Source organism: Tasmannia lanceolata, unplaced genomic scaffold (assembly GCF_043159265.1).
Source record: "Tasmannia lanceolata isolate RefF3 unplaced genomic scaffold, GAP_Taslan_0.1 ptg000020l, whole genome shotgun sequence".
Classification (NCBI taxonomy): domain Eukaryota; kingdom Viridiplantae; phylum Streptophyta; class Magnoliopsida; order Canellales; family Winteraceae; genus Tasmannia; species Tasmannia lanceolata.
The window spans coordinates 6,158,745-6,162,955 of NW_027518697.1; the positions used below are offsets into that span (position 1 = coordinate 6,158,745).

General features: G+C 40.1%; 1 non-coding gene across 1 annotated transcript; it reads right to left on the reverse strand.

Annotated features, from left to right (window-relative positions):
- Positions 1–265: 265 nt before the first annotated feature.
- TRNAD-GUC (transfer RNA aspartic acid (anticodon GUC)) lies at positions 266–337 on the reverse strand. Its single transcript has one exon. It is a non-coding gene; the product is annotated as a tRNA-Asp (tRNA).
- Positions 338–4,211: the final 3,874 nt, after the last annotated feature.

Here is a 4,211-nt window from a genome sequence, read left to right on the forward strand (position 1 = left end):
CAGGGTCTTAGTTGATGCCCGTTTCCTTTTAGATTTTAGATTGTGAAAACCAATTTGTGGGCCGCAAACCAATTATTGGACAACCGAATATAAATGCCAAACAGATTATTGTACTCAAAATTACATTTAACTTTGAGTCAAATAATCGGTTTGGTACTCACAATCAGTTGCCATAATCTTAAGACCCTGTTCGTTTGAGATTGTGCCAACCTGTCAGCCCCAAATCTATAAATTGACTCAGAATTAGCAGTAAAAAAGTTAATTTCGCCGCTGCCGGGGATCGAACCCGGGTCACCCGCGTGACAGGCGGGAATACTCACCACTATACTACAACGACTTTGTTGGATATATTGCTTTTTAAAAGTTAATAGAGTAATATTTAATATGGTGTAACCCCATTGTACGGACCCCACTATGGGATGATCCAAACCGTCCATGTGACTGGACATAACATAAATAGGTTCTCCCCAAAAAATCATTTCTACAGGATGATCCAAACTGTCCATGTTCCGTCACACGGACGGCTTGGATCATCCTATGATGTGGTCCGTACAGTACCTTTTGAAAAATAAAGGACTACAAGGGCTTACACCATATAAAAACTCAAAAAAAGTAATTATATAAGTGAACAGGGAACATCACATGCCACTTCTGAGGAACGTTTCACATTCAACCAAGAAAAATAAAAATTAATGGCTTCAATTAGGGGTGCAAGTTTGGCCCTGTGAGCCCTGACCCGCCCCGAGCCCGAACAGGTTAGGGTTGAAAAATCTGACCCTGAGGGCGGGTTTGGGTACATTTTTTTGGCCTTGAGTCAGGGTCGGGTGCCCAGACTATCAACCCTGAACCCGACCCGACCCGACCCCCTTTACACTTTACCCTGGCCTGCCTTGACTGATCCGACCCTGTTTACACTTTACCCGAGGCCTACCCCTGAGCCTTTCTGTTTTTCATTTCTCCATGTATTGGGTTTTGGTTATGTATTTATCACCAAAAATCATATATCAATTAGAATAATAGATTGTGTGGAAGTATTTTGATTTTTGACAATAAAACAGACCGAAAACATGTATAATTGCCCAGCTCGGTCCGACCCAAGCAGGGCCAGCCCGGCCAGGCCCTGCCCTACCCAATCAAGGCTGGCAAGGGTTGGGCAGAACCCTGAAGGGCGGGCATTGGGGTGAGGATTTTCGGCCCTGACCCAGGGTCAGGGCAGGTCATGGCTAAGATAATGGCAGCTAGGTTTGGGCTAGGGTTTTGCAAAACCCGACCCTGTTGCAGCCCTAGCTTCTATGAAGACGTGATAACCATGATTTTTTTGGGCCACTGGAGATACAAGGCAAGGGCTATCAAATGAATGGTCCAGATTATATGTGAGAGCCACAGTAGTGTGGTGGGGGCAGCCTAAACACTCTTCACTAGATAAGAAAAAGCAGCAATATCAATATCAAAAGAAATGAGTGCATGTATCATTTCCACTAGATTATGCAAAAAAATGAAGTCACTTTTCCATTCCTTCATCAAATATTCCATGGATTTTATTTTCTTGACTGCCAAACATCTCCGATTATCTTATCCTACTATATTTCGTTTAGGTCACAAACAAGATGCTCTAACCAACAATTCTTCATAACTATTCCCAACCCATTTAGGGGCTGTTTGGATATGCGGATTGAAGCCATGATTGTAAAATCGTGAATTTTATTAGCTAAAACCTTATTTTATTTATTTATTTATTGAGGAATTCTAGACTGCATGGTGATTTGCAGCCAATGGGAAAGCCCTTTCACCTCTTTTTTGCAAGGGTATTTAAAAGAGAAGCTAAAACCATCTTTTATAATCTTGGATTTTACACGCTAAAAGATGGATTGTACAATCATGGATTTTACTTCCTGAAAATGTTCAATCCATCTGTAAAATCCAAGATTTTACAATCCTAGATTACAAAAATCCTTGTATCTGGACAGCGGTTTGGTTCCAAAAAATATTAGCTTTGGTTGGGGTTAACTCGAGTTTTGAGTGCCACATCATCAAAAATCTCTGTTTGGTTGTCATTAGATGAATGAAATCCCTGAAGACTACTAGGAATATCTCCTGGTTGTCTATTCCTTTACCCTTATTGTACGAGGTTGAAAATCAAACACTACTTACCACCATTCTACAAGGTAAGTTCCGAGTAATGTCGATTACTTATACCACAACTCATTAAGGAAAATGCTTGCTGAATGATTTAGAATTTTCTGGAAAAATATAGAGAAAACCTAATAGAATCTTGGGTGTCTTTAGATTATATTTATAGGATTTATAGACATTGCACGTAGTTTACATAAAACACATATAAAAACATGTGCTTAACTACCTAAACTACTTACATTTAAAATCCAACAACACATAACCAAAAACTAACTGTTTCTTTCACCCTAGAATCTAAGGGTGAAAAGATATGATATGATATATTCAAAAGCTCTGATCTGATATTCTCACCCCTCCAACAAAACATAGCTTCGAATCCTTCTAATTCGTCCAAGTTCGTTGAACAGATTCTCACCCAAAAACTCGAAGGTACTGAATTTATTACGAATATGGACGAATAATTGTCCTAGATAGAATTAACTTGGCTAGAAGACGATCCTCTTTTGCCATGAATGTCCTCACATTGCCATTGATAGCATGACATGGGACAGATGCCTTCAACCATCCAATGTATGGTCATACGTAACATCATTCTCCCAATGAAATTACATAGAGAGGGATGTTGTTGTGGGACCGCTCTTCTCGACATGACATATATGTAATACCTTCCTCATGTGCACTTCACGATTTCCTTTCCCGTGCAATGACTTACCAATGATGGGACATGACATTGTTGGAGTGTATCTCATCAAGAATGATACGTGGAACCATGGTGGGTCCTAGATGGTAGGATTCACCGCTTGGATTGGGATGGGGCCCTTTAATAATGAGAAATTATATGATTTGTGGCCGTATAAACCAGTATTTAAAAAAAACAAAACGGTACGACCCACTCCATAGGATGATCCAAACTGTCCATTTGTTCGATCACAGAGTGAATAGGTTGTGGCCCAAAAACAATATCAAAAGGATGATTCTAACCCTCCGATCTATAGATTTTCCATAATGTGCAGTCCCTCTATAGATCGGAGGGTTAGGATGATTCTATGGATATAATTGTTTGGGCACAACCTATATCTGTTGTGGCCGAAGAAATGGACGGTTTGGATTATCCTATTCGAGTGGGTCATATTGTACTTTTTGAAAAATAGGGCCACCCATCATATAATTTCGTACTTTTTTAAAAGGGATTTTCTAGCGTCCATCGCGGAAGGCATTCCGTGGATGGCCTGTTTCATCTGACAACAGCCACCTCATGAATGAAGACAAAATCTGCTGAAAAAGTGAGCCTCTGTGGCTGCTGTCAGATGCAACAGACCATCGGCGAAATGCCTTCCGCGATGAATGCTAGCAAATCCCTTTTTAAAAATACAGGTTTAAACAGCCACCTATCATATAATTTCTCTTTATTAAACGGTCGTGCTCTACTCACATGAATAAATATGGGGGTGGGGACCACAAATCAATGGTTAGAATTGTCCAATGCAAGAGATTTTTGGTTTTTTGACCTATCTGTTGTTAGCATCAATGAAGTAGGCCCCACTTTTACTTTCCATTGTTTCCTTAATATGCCCTCTCACAGTACACATTTTCGGAAAGTCGATAATTGGAGATGATTCTTTTAGTATGACCCCATACAGCCAACTTAATGTTGTCATGTGTACAGGTACCAAAGCAAAATAATACGAAGACGTACTTGTGTCAGGGTTTTCCAAACTCCAAACCAACAACCTATCCATATCTATAATGTAGAAGACTCTAGTGGATTTTTATTACAGGGCTTGTTTTCACCTTATTCATAGTGGGGTCCATCATTTTTCAACACATATTTAGGAAATGATATATTCACCCCTTTTCCTTCCTTGGGCCACCCGTTTGTACTGTAAAAGGGTAGTCATAAATCCACTAGAGGGGGCTAGCCAGGGAAAAAGGAGGCGAATATATCATTTTCCCACATATTTTGATAAGGTGAGGCCCCTCATTTTACAACAATGCATAGATAGATGGAGCCTCCAAGCCCTTATAAGTCCATCCACATCTTTACTTTTCCAATGTGGGATCTTGGCTTTTGTGTGGAA